This window comes from Odontesthes bonariensis, chromosome 14 (assembly GCF_027942865.1).
Source record: "Odontesthes bonariensis isolate fOdoBon6 chromosome 14, fOdoBon6.hap1, whole genome shotgun sequence".
Taxonomy (NCBI): Eukaryota; Metazoa; Chordata; class Actinopteri; order Atheriniformes; family Atherinopsidae; genus Odontesthes; species Odontesthes bonariensis.
In genome coordinates this window covers 11407179-11425238 of record NC_134519.1, presented here as the reverse complement: position 1 = coordinate 11425238, position 18060 = coordinate 11407179, and positions in this window count along the sequence as shown.

Below are 18060 nucleotides of genomic sequence, written 5' to 3'. Positions count from 1 at the left end.
GTCCATTTATATGAGTTTATTCCAAATCTATTTATAGCAACTGTAATGTTAAATAATAAAAAAAATGTTTGACAGTTTGAATGAATCCCCTTCAATTTATTTTTATTTAAAATATTACATCTCTAAAGTCCTTATTTAATATCAACTTTTACAAAGTACTTTAAGGCAGCTACACACTACATTTCAGTTATTTGCTAAGTTTGCCACAAGCCACACTGTGCATCTGATGAACTAAGACATCATGTCTGATACATGCAGACTAAGATGATGATGTTTGTGCCTGTGAAGAGCAACACGGATTAATCATCATGTTAATGTAAAGTAGGTTTTCTGACCCGGAGCCTGAGATGGACTGAAAAATGGCTACACTGTTTTCTGTGATATGTCATAACATTTTGCCACATGAGGTGTAATTTCTCCACTATACTGTTTCATGATGGGAGAGTTGGAGGACACAGTCTACAGACAAGGCTTCTGCTGTTACAATAAAACAAGATTTGAATTTCACAAGTTGCATTAGTCTTGTTTGGACCCCATCTATACTCTTTATGTAATGTTTCTATTCGTTTTTACACAACGGAAACAGTATCAAGGGTTCCTTTTAATGTCTCTTTTAAAAGTTTATTACAGTTTCTATTATTGATGAATATGTTAATATATATATGCAGGATTTTGCAGTTGAAGTTGGCGGAAGCAGGTTGTAATTATATAAATTCTATATCAGAGGTTTTCAAAGTGAGAGCTTGGTCTCCCCAGGGGGCTCCAAGTAGTTTCAGGGGCGGCTCAGTAAGGGAAAGTGGAGAAACGTTACACTAGTTATTTAATTATTGATTGAAAATAGATCACAAAGAATAGACATGTAATGTAAGTGGATATTTGGTTAAAGATACAAGTCAAGAGAACTTGAGCAGTTTTGCCAAAAAGACCGAAATCAACCAGAAACAATCCAAACGACCACTAAGAAATGCCAAATACATGCAAAATTACCAAAAAGACGCAATAAAAAAAACAACAATAAAGAGTCAGAACAATTGATAAGATACTCAAAACAATCACACAAGAGACTAAACGTCCATAGAGATATGGAAAATAACCACAATTAAACACAAAATAACAACAAAGAGGCTCTAAATGACCACATACAGCTTTAATATCTATATATATATAAGGCAAGGCAGGAAAAAAGGAAAAATACAACCAAAAAGAATTGCATTACAACCAACCAAGTGACTGAATCATTACATGGAAAAATTAAAAAGCCCAACATGAGTCATAAAAGAGCACAAAGACACTCAAAATAACTACAGATAAACAAATAATGCCCACAAAAAGAGGACAAACAAATGCTTCTCTATGAACAGCAATATTTCAATTCAGTTTGAATTATATGGCCTTCAGAGATACACTCTTATTACTCTTATAGCCATTTATTATCCAGTTGATTGTAATTTAATCCCAATCCTAATCCAATCAAAACAAATGAATTACAATCCAAGAAAGGAAACCAACCAATTGCATGGAAATTTGCAGGACAGAAAAGAGGAGACAACAAGCACCAGGCCAGGGATACCTGCTGAGAAAGAGAAAAACGAGTTAATGACAACAGTAACGTCATGTGTACATGGAGAGTAAAGAGAGCAAAGTGAGGAGAGGTGCATCATGGGAGGTGCCCCAGCAGTCTAGTCCTATATTTGACTTTGGCTAACTCCATGGGTGTATTTGAGATCAAATAAGATACATTTTAGCATCTCAGGATTTTGCCAGATTAAGGGGGTCATTTTACTCCGAGCTTTGTCTGAGGGGAGGCCTGCGGTCACTGACTTTTAAAAAAGCCCTGCACTATATAACAGTGGATATTAAGTTGTGGAGGGGGGCGTGGTGCATCAGGTGCAGAGGAGAGGTGGGAAAGGCTCAGGGGACAGGGGGAGGGGAGATGATGGGCACATCTGCACATCATCAGCTAATCATTCTCCCCTTTATCAGTAGCGTGCTGGTCCGGGCGGAGCAGAGGAGAACGAGGAGATGACCTGTCAGTGTGACGACAGGAGAACCGACTGAAGAAACGACTGAGCATCCCCGTGAGCCGGGTTGACTAGTGGCAATAAAAAGGTTAAACTCGCAATAAAGTGGTCTGTTGATCTGTTGGGGAACCCACGGTGGCACAAGCTTGCCACAACTGGCGCCCAACGTAACCCTGACAGCATGACGGAGCCACAGCAGCCGGTGACCGCTCTGGCAGAGATGCTGAGGGAAGTGGCCAGGATGAGCCACGACCAGGCCGCTGCGAACAGGCAGCACCTGACGGCCCTGCACGACCAGGCGGAGAGGCAGACACGCCTGCTGGAGGCGATGCTATCCCAGTCAGAGGCGGGGGCACCGGGGCCCTCACTCGCGGGGATGACTATCCACAAGATGACTGCGGGGGATGACCCGCAGTCTTTTATTGACATGTTCGAGGCGACGGCAACGGCGTGTGGCTGGCCCGCGGCGGAGTGGGCGGTACGCTTGCTGCCGCTGTTGTCGGGGGAGGCGCAGACGGCGGCGCTCTGCCTGCCAGCCGCCAGCCGAGGGCGGTTCCGGGAGGTGAAGCGGGCCGTCCTGGATCGACTTGGCTGCTCCACAGAGGACCATCGGCGGAGGTTCCGGGGGGCAAGGCTGGAGCCAGATGACCGGCCCTTCGTCTACGCGCAGCAGATAAAAGACGCGGCAACCAGGTGGCTGCAGCCCGGGGGGTCGGCTGGAGAGGAGCGGATGCTGGAGACGGTCGTCCTGGAGCAATTCACGGAGGGGCTCCCGAGCGGCACCTCGGCCTGGGTGCGGTGCCACCGCCCGGCGGACCTGGCGACGGCCATCACGCTGGCAGAGGACCACCTGGCAGTCCACTCCTATGGCCAAGCAGCGGAGGTCCGCCCGGCGCCTGCGGCCCGTCCCACGCCGGCACCCCGCAGGAGGCCTCCTCAGACACCCGGGCCTCCAGTCAGCGCGGCCACCCGACCCACCCCGCCTCCCCGCTCTAACCGGCCGTTTCCCTTTTTCCTGCCACAGGGCCAGCGCGCTGCGGACCCGGTCCCCGACCCACAGACGGTCCCTCAAGCGACGGTGCAGGAGTGCTGGAGGTGTGGACGGCCCGGACACTTCCGCCGGGAGTGCCCCCTCATGGAGGTCGGCCAGGTGATCCGGGTGGTCGGCCCTGCAGCACCCTCCGCCGGTCCGGGAGGGACGTACAGCGTTCCGGTAAGGATTCAGGGGGGTACACATCAGGCGATGGTGGACTCAGGCTGCACGCAGTCCATGGTTCACCAGAATCTGATTCGGCCCGGGGCTTTGATAGAAGCGCGCTGGGTGGAGATTAGATGTGTGCATGGGGATATTCACAAATACCCGGTTGCCTCAGTGGAAATTCGTTATAAGGGGAAAAAGCATAGTGTAAAGGCTGCGGTTAGCTCCCGCCTGGCGCACCCTCTTATTTTGGGTACTGATTGGCCGGGGTTTGATAAGCTAGTGGGGCAGTGTGTGGGGGTGCGCTCACGACCGACAGAGAGATGGGATATGTGCGCAGTGCTCAGTGGTGACGCGAGGTTGTCCGACACTGCAGAAGGGGAGGGGGAGCCGGCGGCGCCTCCACAGGAGGCTCCGCAGGCTCCCGTGTTTAACTCCATGGAAGATTTTCCACTTGAACAGTCTCGTGATGATACTCTACGCTTTGCCTTTGACCAAGTGATACGAATTGATGGTCATATGGTGCGCCCTGACGCAGCGTTAACGTATCCACACTTCTCATTAAGGAAGGACAGGTTGTACAGAGTGAGTCGTGACACTCAGAATGAGGAGATAATTACCCAGTTGCTGGTACCGAAAAGCCGCCGGGAAATGGTTTTCCAGGCGGCTCATTATAACCCGATGGCTGGGCACATGGGGTATGAGAAAACACTGAACCGGGTAATGGCCCGATTCTATTGGCCTGGCATTAGAGCGGACGTTCGCCGCTGGTGTGCGTCCTGCGCGGAATGCCAGTTGGTTAACCAACCGGCCATCCCGAGAGCGCCGTTGCGACCGCTACCACTGATCGAGGTCCCGTTTGAACGGATCGGGATGGACCTCATCGGGCCATTTTACCGGAGCACACGTGGATATCGATTTGTGTTGGTTCTCGTGGATTACGCAACTCGATATCCAGAGGCAGTGCCGCTGCGCAGCATATCTGCAAAGAGTGTGGCGCAAGTGCTGTTTCAGGTTATCTCCCGAGTCGGGATCCCGAAAGAGATCCTGACGGATCAAGGCACTCAGTTTATGTCACGAACACTGAGGGAACTTTATGGATTATTGGGCATCAAGTCTATTCGAACCAGTGTATACCACCCGCAAACTGACGGCCTCGTCGAGCGCCTGAATAAGACTTTGAAGTCCATGATCCGTAAGTTTGTACACGATGATAAACCAAATTGGGACAAGTGGCTAGATCCTCTGCTGTTTGCAGTGCGCGAGGTTCCCCAGGCCTCCACGGGATTTTCTCCCTTTGAACTGCTGTTTGGCAGGAAACCACGGGGGGTTTTGGACCTGGTAAAAGAAAGCTGGGAGGAAGGTCCGAGCCCCAGCAAAAATGAAGTGCAGTACGTCCTGGACCTGAGAGCAAAACTCCACACACTGGGTCAGTTATCACGCGAGAATTTGCTCCGGGCCCAGGAACGGCAACAGCGGCTGTACAACAGAGGATCGAGGCTGAGACAATTTTCACCGGGAGATAAAGCACTTGTATTACTCCCATCTTCCAGCTCAAAATTACTCGCCAAGTGGCAAGGGCCCTTCGTGGTCACACGGCGAGTGGGTGACGTTGACTATGAGCTTGTGCGATCGGACAGGGGAGGTGCGACTCAGATTTACCACCTCAACCTCCTTAAGGCATGGAGGGAGGTAGAGTCTGTTTCTCTGGTAACGACAATTGCAGAGAGAGATGAGTTGGGGCCCGAGGTGCCAAAATCGACCAATCCAGCCTCGCTCCTTTGTGAAAACCACCTCTCTCCGTCACAGAAAACAGATGTAGCCAAGTTGCAGCAGCAGTTCGCGGATGTGTTCTCCCCCCTGCCAGGACGCACAAGCCTTATTCAACACCATGTTGAGACTCACCCGGGCGTGACGGTGCGTTCACGGCCCTATCGGTTACCTGAACACAAGAGAAAAGTGGTTCAGGCGGAATTGAAAGCTATGTTGGAAATGGGGGTAATAGAAGAGTCCCACAGCGCCTGGTGTAGTCCCATTGTTCTTGTATCCAAGAAGGATGGGTCTATTCGGTTCTGTGTGGACTATCGCAAGGTGAATGATGTTTCACGGTTTGACGCCTATCCCATGCCCCGGGTCGACGAACTCCTGGATCGCCTTGGCACGGCTCGGTTTTTTACGACACTGGATTTGACCAAAGGCTACTGGCAGATTCCCTTGTCTCCAGAGTCCAAGGAAAAAACGGCCTTCTCCACTCCGTACGGATTGTACCAATTTGTTACACTTCCATTCGGGTTGTTCGGGGCCCCAGCCACGTTCCAACGCCTCATGGACCGGGTGCTGCGGCCGCATGCTGCATATGCTGCCGCCTACCTGGATGATGTTATCATCCACAGCAACAGCTGGGCGGAGCATGTGCAGCAGGTGGCTGCGGTGCTCGAGTCACTGAGGCGGGCGGGGCTCACGGCCAACCCGAAGAAGTGTGCAGTTGGACGGAGGGAGGTACGGTATCTGGGGTACCACTTGGGCTGCGGGCAGGTGCGTCCTCAGGTCGACAAGACAGCAGCAATTGCAGCCTGCCCGAGGCCCAAGACAAAAAAGGAGGTGAGGCGGTTTTTGGGGCTGGCCGGTTACTACCGGCGGTTTATTCCCAACTTCGCCGAGCTGACCAGCCCCTTGACCGACCTCACCCGAAAGGGTGCCTCAGATCCGGTCCAGTGGACGGATCTGTGCCAGGTGTCGCTTGAGAGGGTAAAACAGACCCTCTGTGGGGAGCCTCTTCTCCACACCCCTAATTTCTCTCTCCCGTTTACTCTGCAGACTGATGCATCGAACAGGGGGCTGGGAGCCGTGCTGTCCCAGCAGGTGCGGGGCATCGACCGCCCGGTACTCTACATCAGCCGGAAACTGTCCGAGAGGGAGGCCAGGTACAGCACGGTGGAGAAGGAGTGCCTGGCCATCCGGTGGGCGGTCGATGCTCTGCGGTACTACCTGTTGGGGCGGCCATTCACCCTCTGTTCGGACCATGCTCCCCTCCAGTGGCTCCACCGCATGAAGGACACAAATGCCCGGATCACCCGGTGGTACCTGGCCTTACAGCCATATAAATTCAGGGTGGTCCATAGGCCGGGGACGCAGATGGTCGTGGCCGACTTCCTTTCCCGCGCCCACGAGGAGGAGGAGGGGGGGGGAGTAGGTTAGGCCGGACAGCTCCCCGGCCTAAGTCTGGCGGTGGAGGTATGTGGAGGGGGGCGTGGTGCATCAGGTGCAGAGGAGAGGTGGGAAAGGCTCAGGGGACAGGGGGAGGGGAGATGATGGGCACATCTGCACATCATCAGCTAATCATTCTCCCCTTTATCAGTAGCGTGCTGGTCCGGGCGGAGCAGAGGAGAACGAGGAGATGACCTGTCAGTGTGACGACAGGAGAACCGACTGAAGAAACGACTGAGCATCCCCGTGAGCCGGGTTGACTAGTGGCAATAAAAAGGTTAAACTCGCAATAAAGTGGTCTGTTGATCTGTTGGGGAACCCACGGTGGCACAAGCTTGCCACATAAGTATTTAATGAAATCTCAATCTATAAAGAAACTAGCTGCTACTGATTAGACAGTTGAGACAATATATTCATTATTTCCTTCTTAGGTGTAGTAAAATCAGACGTACTTTCGTTAATATTATCACCTATTGTGTTTAGTTAAGTATGTGAAGTGATAGTGATTTGTGAAGAGAGGCGTTTACTTGCAGGAAAAGCTCAGAGCGCTGCCCTTGATCCGCGTAAACCTTGAAAGCAGCACACACCTCCCTGCAGTGCATTTGACAGAGCAGTCAATCACATCTCTTTGCTGTCACTCACACCAGGAAGTCGTCGGCATAAAAGTGAAAATATACGGAAAAGGCATCAATGAAACCTGTGGCTCACTGGAATGTAAACAGGCTTCAGAGGGGAGTGATTGATAGAGATGAGAGAAGGGAGACTTTGCAGAGATAAGACCTTTGAGAACAATTCAATTATACCCAGGCCCGCAGGAAATGTAGGATGTTATAAACTTTGATTACATCAAGGTTGATGAAAGGATGGGAGGAGATGGTTGTAAACAGGGACATTAACTGAAACATTATTTAGCTTTACACAATCATAGCTTAAGTCGATATACTATATCTGCGATTTAAGTGGTTTAATTACTGTAAAAAAATGTCCACAGAAGGCCATCACAGACTGAATGTACCCATGCATTACAACAGAGATTTATTTTCTCAGAGCTACAGCTGTAATTAGTCACAGATGAATGTTTTCTGTTGCCTCAGATAATCTGAAAATCGTTGACATTTAGTGCCAGCTCGTATACTTGATTCTTCAAGCGCTTCTGATTCCTGACAGGCTCGATGTGCTCAGAGACAGTGAAGACAGTTGGGTGAGAAACTAGTGGGGGAGGTGGGTGTAATCAATATAAACATGAGGTAATTAGTGCAGCCCTCATATTTCTTTGAGGATGTGTGTGTGAAAACATGGCGACCAAAGTGATGTTTTCTCCATGGACGTCATTACTGAGGCCGCAGAGCGGCTACAGGGATCTACCGTTAAAGAGCCTTTATAAAATCTGCATGGAATTCATTCAAACAAAAAAAAAACACTCCTAAATCTTTCATGCAATTTTTGTTTCATAGAAAATGTTAAATCACTGGAAGAGAAGAAAAAACTGGCTGCTTGCTCCTCACATTTGTTTCTGCAAATGGTCACAGTTTCAGGACTCGTGTGCAGCGTTAAAAGCAGCGAAACACACCAATTAACAGAATCTGGCAGCAAAAAAGCAAAAAAATCTTAGACCCTAGCCAAGTGGACATATCAGAGTCCAAAAGCATGACTCTCATTTCATCCACGGTCCTGGTGAAACATGGTAATGAGTTGAGTATGAGATGCAAACATCTAAAGCTGCAAACAAACAAACCATTACAAACTGTGTAAGCCTTGCACAGCTGGGCATCAACGCTCCAGGGAAGGTGATACATTACGGTGTGCTCTGACTTGATGCTTTCCAAACACACACCTGACTAATTGGCTGCAGCTGTCAAGAAAGTAACAAGATGGTCATTAAAGCAACAGATAAGAAAAAACATGAAGCCACGAGAGGAGTTTAAAGGGTTAGTTCGCCATTTTGCACATTAAGCCCTGTTTTTAGGTAGTCTGGGGTGAATTATAGATGTTCTGATCACAATTTGGACATTTGGTGCTGAACGGAGCATTTAGGTATCCACTGCTGCAGCCCCCCCACCTTTGCATTGAGTCAAAGACTTCTTGTGATGCAAATGGATTCACGTTCAGATATCACTGCTTGCAGGCTAAAACTGATCTGAATGATGACATTTTACAGCGAACAAATCAGTGAAGCAGCAAACCTACAGTTTATACTTTCATGTCTTTTTGCTCTGTAGCCATGAGTGGCCCGGAGTTCAAGTACCTCCTCAAAAACCTCCATACAATATATGGATGTGTTTTCTTTTTGCGGGGGCTTTGTTAGCTTCCATTCGTCACCCAGCTTAAAGAAATAGTTTGAAATTTTGCGTATTACATTATTTCTCTAAAGTTAAAAAGAAACCCTACAGGTATGTTGAGATGATGTAAATGAGACACATGTATAATATGTAAATAAGTGACACCTAAATGTGTAAATAGGCATCATTTTTAACACATTTTTTAATTAAGTCTGATGTCACACATTATGAGTGGCTTAAAACATGTTTCAGAAACAAATCAGATATTTGAAACATTTATTTCTTTAAACAGGTATAGGATGAACAAATAGCAGAATAAACTGCTGCACACTGTCTCACTTGCAAAAAGCATTCATTTGCAGCATTTCAGTAATCCTTCATCTCGCACTGACACCTCACCTTTAATAATTCTTTGCAAGTTAAATGGTGTGCAGCAGATAGTTCCATTACTTTGGAAAGCGTATGGGTGCCATTTACAGATATTTGGTGTTCGCTCTGCACACAACCTGTTAAATAAGCTAATTTGGTCTGGAGAACACTTCATTCTGTGCTGGGCAGAAATGTACTGCTGCAGTCTGGGCTTGTGAGCTCTTTTTTTTTTTATTGGTAAGGGTGCAACAACAAACTCCTTGTATAGCTGACATACATATTTCTATAAATAAAATAAAATAATAAAATATAATAGCTAATGGTCTTCTGCAGTGTATACACAGAACCGGCTGTAAATTAGCTTTATCAGGACGCATCAAAAAGCCAATCAAATAATGAGAATGAGGATATGCTGCTTGCTTGTCTGACTTTAAATAGCAGGCAAGGAAAGCCTTGCATAAAGCAAAATGGTTGCAGCAAGTCCTCTGTGTGTTCTGTGCACTCATGTACGAGAGTCGTAAACTAAGTTCGTGGACATGGTGGAGTGATGTACATTTGGAAATGATAAGTCTAAGAGTCTATTGGACTTTTAAATTTGTTATGCACTTAATCATCTTTTGCATTATCTATCTATCTAGGAAGGAAATTTACTTTAATTTATTATACACTGAGGAACAAGGATGCAACGTATGCAATGTATTCATGCAAACATATAACACTTTGCATTTTATTCTCTAAAGTACGTGCAGAGAAATCTGACAGTTGGACCTCTTTCCTTCTTTTTTTCTCGCCCAAGAAAGTGTCCCTGGGCAACAGTAATGACCCATCCTGCAATACTATCTGGCCCTGGAACACACATCCTCCTGCAGACGTGTTTAAGGGGTCAAACATTCAGCAAGAACAAATTTGAAAACATTAAATTGAAAAGACTCATCTTGTTTCATTGAACCTTGCACAGTTTAGCTGTGAAGATAACGAAAAACCCTAAAGCCCGACGGCTGCCAGGACAGGAAAATAAGGTAGGAAAAATCAGGAAAGAATGGGGTCAGGGTGGATTTAATTGAGTTCTGTCTCAGTCAAGGAAAGTGAAGTGAAAATGGCAGATTGTTCCTCTCTCTTCAAGGTAAGGTTGGCTGAAAAAGTTATTTCCTCCACTTACCCAACAGCTCATTAGTTTCTCTGTTGTTGTAAATTACATCGTGTCCATTATTCCTGTGAAGGTCTGCGTACAGCTCCCTGCACTTCAGAGAAACAAATGGGCTCTGGAGCTGCTTGCAGCCATTTACTTATTAGTTAATACATCAGCCAAGTCATTGTACTTTCTGAGACTCTCAGAAGGAGACAGAGGAGGCTGCTGATTTGATGTAGTCAGCTCAGAATGGGGATGCCTGACACCTAGGTTTATTAGCTTATAAAAAAGCTACAGAACATATAACTGGCATGTAGAGCTGTGCTGTTTGAAACTGCTCGGCGTTGAAAGGAGTGAAGCTTTCATTGCTACACTTGTGCACAGACATCCACAGCTGGCTGGTTGTTCCAGGCATCTCGGAGAAGGTTTCAGAGCTCCTCTGTGGATTCAGGCTGTCTCAATGTCCTCTGTCCCTTCATATAATCCCACACAGACTCTGTGATGTTGATGATGAGATTAAATCAGAGCTCTACAGAGACCAGACCATTAGCTGCAGTGCTCCATTATCTTCATCATGTGGCAGGATATTGTTGTTTATGGCTCTGACTGGATGTTTTGGCTCATCCTGCGGCACTTTCACAGTCCTCCCTGAAGGTACTGTATGATGGAGTCTAAACATCTAAAGTGCCTCAAACCTTTTCACAGTGTTATAACTTGATCTTTACACAACTGAAGCGTTCCCATAGGGCTGCATGCAATGTTGATGCTGCTCAGCTCAGGCAGACAAAACCTCAAAGTGTCAATTTATACAATTCAGAGGAGGTGTGACAATGTTATACAAATGTACTTTCCCTCTGATGTGAATCATTTTAACTAATACCACAGAAAGCTAAGCCCGCTACACTTTTGGGGCACTGCATGACAGAGACTGATTCTTTTGAAAATCCACTATTAGTATTCCTGTCCAAGAGTCTGTGCAACCACTAAAAAACATTCAGCACTAGCCAACCAAAATTAATTAAGACCTCCACCTTTTTCACATTTCTTTTGCATCAGTCCTAAATCAGAGTGCAACTCACCCAGGAATGACAGCTTTATAAAGCTTTGCCAAATGTGAGAAAATGATCCCAATTATAATTATTATGAGTCATTTGAGCTCGGAGAGTGCCACTCCTGACTTCTCCACATTAGACAGAAATACATGGCTGTGAATAAAATGTTGCAGATGAAATGTACAACTCCAAGTAAAAGACAACACATCTCATACTGAAACATGAAACTACAGTATATAACTACTGGGAGGCTGAAGAGACCAGAGGCCAGATGCATGAGTGATGCGTACTCACTAAAACCAAGTGTGAGCCTTTTCCTCCAAATGGGTATTTATAAAGAGAGAATAAGCAATCAGATGCATTCTTCAGACCATGTGTGCACGCACAACTTTTTACAGCTTAATCTTGATATAAAGTGGAAATGGAAAGGGGGCCACATAATTTACCATAAATCAAAATAGACAATTTCCCTGAGATAGCTCAGTATGATGGCAAATTTTTAATGTTCTTTTTCTAGTTTTGTTTCTCATGGAAAATGATCACAATATCCCCTTATTTACAGTAGTGCTGAGTGCTATAAATAATTGCTGCTAAGCCTTGTGCGTAATGGCTGTGGAGGACCTCCCTGATAAGACTTTAACAAGAAAATTAACATTCAGAGATCAAGAGATCATTCAGATTTTCTGGCACAATATTATCTCATAGACTTCCACGGGGCTGTTTAAGAAAACAGCCCACATACACGATCCATCTGTACATCTGTGTTTCCCTCCTGATTATCTGCACAAAGACTGTACAGGCTGGGCATTCATCATTTGCAGATTAAATACAAGTTGTCTGTCCTTGCGCTGATGTGATGTATGAGCCGATGCACGTTTTAAAAAAAAAAAAAATTTTTAACCTCTCCAGGGTCCTTTGCTCTGAACTTAAATAGCTAATCATTTGTTTGTTTTTTTTTATAATTCAGTAGTTTATGTTCTGTTCATGATCACAGAACTGAAACAACCAAATAAATGTCTCGGCTTTATATTTAGAACAGCACTGCTTCTTTTTAATGTTGCTTCCATTATCATGCCTGTTTAGATTTAGTGCAAACAATGTTTTCATGTTCAAACCAAAAATCAGGTTTGTGTATGGTATATCGTTATAAAAGAGAACCATGTGTACACGGAGCTTTGTCAATCTGGCAAAAAGAATGCATTTGCACGTTTCTGTCTTTGTGCTCTCACACAGGTTTGTGCATCGGTCCCCAGATGTTGTAGTTATAAAAGACTAACTTTTTTTTCAGATTTTTGCTCAAAATTGGCTCAGCATCAATGGTGTCTTCACAGGTGCTGAAGTTACCTTTGCTGAGTGCATTAATGCATCCTCATACCATCAAAGATGCTGTCTTTCTGTTGTGCTGATAACAATCCAGATTGTCCCCCTTTTGTGGTAGAAAATAGGCATTGTAACTTTTGCAAGACACAGAAAGGAAGCAGATATGGTGAGACCACAGAACAGGTTTCCACTTCACCTAGGAAAGAAAGATTCAAGATTAGCTCATATCTTTCATGAAATAATAAAACATCAGAACATCTGATATGTCGTCTGTGTTCTATGTTGAATGAAATATTGGCCCATGATATTCGCACATCATTTGCACATACTTTGCATTTTACAAAGCCTTTAAATTGGGGTTGTAATTAATAATCTAAAAAATAAAAAGGCATGCTCGGGACCGTTATTTTCCTTGCAAAGCATATCTGTATGTAGCTGTATATGAATACAGGATTCATGTATATTTTCTGTAAGGAAATCTCAGTTTCTGGTTCTCTTTTTTTAAAATTTCCTCTCTTTAATTTTCTGTGTTGATACTTTATTCATTACTGTGGAGTAAAAGCACATGTGTGTGTGCATTGATAATCAAACTCGGGTTAATTTATGCAGTGATTACATCAAAACTGAAACTGTCAGGGACTCAGCACATCTCTGCTTCTCCACTGACATTTTAAAGCTCTCATGAGATGCCTGATGCTGCTTGCTTGGCTGTGTTTTGAAAGAAATGAATCATTAACAGGATTTTTATGGTTTTCTTTAATCCCCACAGAGAATAAAAGACACGTAGGACAGAATTCACATCAGTGAAAATGAGAACATTCACAATATACCTAATTTTAGTTCACAAGTAGACAGCAAGTGACAAACTAATACATATAATCACTACAAAGTGAACATTTAAATAACCTGCAACAATCCATGCAGCATTTGGATGTTGATAAGAGGATTGTGTTAGATGTGTTAGAAAAACAATGTGTCTTTCATCACGGCAACCTCTGTCTAATATTACAATCTATGCAGCGCAAACACACCCAATGTTACAGTTTGAAAAGGACACTTGACCTGGAAATGAAAAGGAAAGCGTGTTAAAACGTAAATAATAGACAAGCGCACACAAAAAAAGAGATGACGAAGTTTTCATTGTAAGAAAGCACTTAGAGAAAATGGCAACAGTGGTTAAGAAAGTAGGAATAAAATGCTACAAAAAGAACTGAAGAGGTTTAAGCATGGAGTCACACAACCAAAAGTGCTTTAAAACTTAAACTCTCCACTCCGAACCAGACAGTAATCACTGCAATTGTTCACCACATGAAATAAAGTTCTGTCAGAACCACTCTCGTCAAAACGAGACGAGAACAGAGATGAATTTCAGAAGCTTATTCTGAATGCATACAATTTATGTTTGGCGGTATGGCTCTGTTCGGAGGAAGTTCCCGACTTTTCCATGAGCTCCATGGAAGCCAGACAGGGAACAGCAGCATCCTCAGGTGGAGTGCCTTCCATTTGCTGTAAAGGCAACAAACCCCCTAGAACAGAGCAAGCAACAATGAACAACAGTATGACATTGTTTGGCAATGAGAAGTCGGTGGAGCAGGGGAGGTGGTGGGTGCAAGCAGAGAGCAAAAAAAAGCAGTGACAGCAAACCAAGTTTAAATGAAGTGCCCCAAATGCCAGCATCCAATTGCGAGCATCAGCTGATTACCCATTGAGCGCAGCTGGCCTTAAGGGTTGGGTCGGCGTCAGCCAATAGGCAAAGGGCGCGTTGACTACGTGGTCTGCCAGAACTAACGCGGTGCTCCATTTAAATGGTGAGAGCAATTTGATGTAATACAAGTCTTTGTTTTTCAAAACTCGAGACCCGTGCACTATAAATAGGACTTTTGGTTGTTGAAACCAGCTTTTTTTTTTCAAAAATACTTAAGAGAAGTGACTTTTAAATCTTTTACTCTTGTTCTTTTTCCTCATTTGCACTTTTACAGTGAGGTAGTAAGAAAAAAATTCTGCTCCAGGTTTGAGGATGGTCAACTCAGAACCGAAAATCGGCACCATTGTTGACAAGTGTATGCTGTGGATGGAAAGGGAAAAGGTTAAACTCAGTAAGGAAAAAAGATCTAAAGCAAGGAGTGCTTAGGAATCCGATTTAGACACCGAATACAAGAATTATGAGCAGGAGGAGTGTTTGTATTTTGAGAAATATAAGAAATCTCATTGTCTTTTTGATGAAAGTGAGATGAGAAGATTCCTCCTCTACTTGGATCTGTCTAGTATATATCCATCCATTTTCTATACCGCTGAATCCGTCGGTCGGGTCGCGGGGGGGCTGGAGCCTATCCCAGCGGTCAATGGGCGAGAGGCAGGGTACACCCTGGACAGGCCGCCAGTGTCTAGTCTATATTAACTTAGCACTTAGACAAAAAAGAGAGGAAAACAGGGATTGTTGCCGGATTAAGTGGAGGTGATGTGCTCTGAGGTCTGAGATATTATTGCTTTTACTTACTTGTTTGCGTGTTTATGATAGCTTCCTCAAGTGTAAGTAGCAGGTAAGTATGTTAACAATTACACCAACAACGTGCCCAAGTGTGCGCAAGGTTATAAAGCAAATTTATTTCCAGCCAGAGACACCTGGGATAAAAGTGTCTGCTGAATGTGTAAATATAATGTGGATATTAAGAGTTTGTTCATCAAGAAGTGGTTGGTGGTGCTAAATATCTGGCCAAAACTGCAGAGGTCAAAACAAGATGATGCAATTAAAAAGGTCAAACCTCCAACAAAGGAGATGAGTCATGAGTAAATGAACATAACCTGGTAACCGAAGACACATCGAAGTGTAGTAACTGACATTTAAAACTAAATGATGTTCTCCTGGAAGAGCTCTGCTAACACCCCTATTTGTATTCATAAGTAATGTGATTTGAATCAGTTGTTCCATGAACTTTGGCTGAACTCGCACGTAGCTGCATTTAGCTTTCAGATATAGAGTTTACAATGTGATTAACATATAAACATATCTGCAATATTTCAAGGTGTTGAATGTGTTTGAATTTCTGGTATTTCTGTCTTTAGAATACAAATTGAAAATGTGCTTAAAAACATCTGGAAACGAGACCTTAAGGCCCAGGAACAGTCCGACACATGAGCCAAACTTAAAATTGTAATGCCTAATTTTTGTAAAAAAAATAAACAAAGATAGAGGATGGATATTGTTTTAGACAGAAATACACTTCCTGTTTCCCCAATTTCCAGTCTTTATGCAATGCTAAGCTAACTCAGTGGTGTAGATTTTGACATAAAGCTTTAAATAATTCTTTAATTTAATGCAAGTTATTCCAAATCTTAATTGAAATTTTAAAGGATGCTATTATTTGTTATCGTTATCCCCCAATTTTGCCCGCACTAGTATTCATGATGTGAGCACATTGTCTCCGGTGAGCCAGAGATGATTCATGGGAGTCTATCGAAGGGCGTATTGTTCATAATATACTGTATAATAGATTCAAGGGTATTCTTCCAGTGTGTTAAGCTGAGAACAAAGGAGCAATTGTTGATCAGAAAATAAACGTGTGGCCTGAAGCAGAAGAAAACAGCCCATACTGCACACAAACCACTGCATCAGCAAAAAAAAAGGCAGCAATTATTACATTAAAAAGATGTGACTAAATTAGACAAAAAGAGAATACAACTCTCTTTTTGATTTGTGAGTAAACAGTTATGAAACAAATATACACTTGATTCATCAAAACACACCTTATTATAATAACATGGCATGATGATAAAATGCGTCTTACAGCAAAACTCTTCACACTGGCAGCCGGTGAAGCTCTTTACAGTGTGTGGCGGATGAACTCCTTCAGAGGTAGGAGTGAGTGATGGAGAGCTGCCAGATGACTGAACAATCACAGGCCGAGGGGAAATGTAGAAAAATGTCCATTAATCACGTGACATGCACGACGTCAGTGTCTTGTTTTCTCACAGGGACAGAAAGAAGTCCTCCTGTGGCCCTCCTCCCATCTTCAGGTTCTTACTCTTACATCACATATCATGTGGACTGTGCCGTGAACGCTTTGATTCCCAGCTGCTCAGGGAGCTCGGATACTCCACACCTCTCCCCCTCTCCAGTGTGGTCCCAATGGAGATGGGACCGCTGACCCTGACTGTGTCACGACCACGTCCTATCCTCTGAGCTGCACCGGGAAGAATTTAAAACAGGACGTTTTTACATTTTGCTGATGTTCCTGTCAGCAGGGCTGACTTACAATGAGCAACAAGGTGACAGCGGGTTGGAGCGTAGGAATACATCGCTTTTCCACAAATGGATAGCAAAGAGGGATCAGATTTTTCTGCTCCTGAAACGTTTTTCAAATGTGCACCTGATACACAAGAGCCCAGATGGTGTGATTTTGTTGGTTTGCAGGTCAGAAATAATTAACATTTGATTTAAAACTGGCAATGACTTCCGCATTTCAGCATTTTCCTGAGCCTTCAAGAATGTCACACAGTCCTCGTGGATGGAAAAGTGTAAAAGAGGCTGATCTGCCAAAGTGTGATTCGATTTAAAGGGTCTTTTTTATAAGGGTGCATGAAAACCTTGATTATGGAAGCTGTTTTTGGAAAGAAAATTCCCACTGAATTTGTTTGAGATGTTGAATTAGTGTAGAAAGCTTTGGGAACTAAAGCTTAGATTCATGGTTTCCCTACTTTGTGCAGACACTTTGCACCCAGACGCGGTTATATCCACTTTTTTTTTTTTGTACGCATCATTCTGTCGCAGTACAAAGACGTCTCCCATGCCTGCGCAGCACAGTTCATTGGTTCAAGAGATAAGAAGCATCAACCAAGAGAAGCATCACCAGTCCTGACACGTTGTGTTGCTTTCTCGTGATGAACACGAAGAAACACAAAGGACTCTCCTGGATGTCACTAAAGGCTGGTTGTGATTCTGCACTTTTAGGATCTCCACAGTAAAATATAGCAGCTAGTTACAGACGTGGCTGCTGAACCTCCTGATGCGCACTAAAGCAGCAAATTCAGCAACCACAAGGTACATTCCATTCATTTTGTATTCCTGAGGCATGTGCAGTGGGCTTGCTCACTAATTTTCGGCTGCACATAAATGTCCATGGAAAGATTTGGGACATGTGGATACAGAAAGCATGAATTAGCTTAATAAAACGTGGTGCTGGAGAATTGAATGCTAAAATTGGGAAATCTGGGACAACAACAACACGTCAATCAAGTGGATTCTTTAGTCTGAGATATTAATCACAAAGGACACAAAGAACGCCGACGCTTCTCTGGGTATCAACAAGCGGCCGAGTTTGTGAAAATAACCCAAAAAGGTAATGTGGGAAGTTTGTGACCTCTAGTATTCCTCTGGGGTTGTTTTTCTTTGAGTGAAGCTTTGCTTTGAGTGTTTAATGGAGTGCAGTAATTGTGTTTGTTAAACCTTCAGGACACACAGAAAACATTTTGGTGAGTAACTGAAGGT